Source organism: Austrofundulus limnaeus, unplaced genomic scaffold, assembly GCF_001266775.1.
Source record: "Austrofundulus limnaeus strain Quisiro unplaced genomic scaffold, Austrofundulus_limnaeus-1.0 Scaffold460, whole genome shotgun sequence".
NCBI classification, from domain to species: domain Eukaryota; kingdom Metazoa; phylum Chordata; class Actinopteri; order Cyprinodontiformes; family Rivulidae; genus Austrofundulus; species Austrofundulus limnaeus.
The window spans coordinates 456415-456771 of NW_013952862.1; positions in this window are offsets into that span (position 1 = coordinate 456415).

Consider the following 357-nt stretch of genomic DNA (forward strand, 5'->3'; position numbering starts at 1 on the left):
CTTCCGGTCAGGTGATCTTCCGGTCAGGTGATCTTCCGGTCAGGTGATTGGCTAGGCCACTGCCTAACATTCTACTTCTTTGCCTTACAAAACTCTTTGGTTGTGTAAGATCATTGTCCATCTGCACTGTAAGGCTGCTTGTCTGTAACCAGAGACCATGACTGTAATCCTTCAGAGTTCATCCTGCTCTCAGCTTCAGGGTTTAGAAGGCAGCTGCACGTCACCGTTCCCTGTGTTAGCCTCCTTACATTTTCCTGCCTGTTCATTTAAGGATTCTTTTTAAAATTCTTTTATTTGCTTTTAAAGCTCTTAAAGGAAAGCTGCTATAATTTGAAGGGATTACAAATGTTTGTTAAA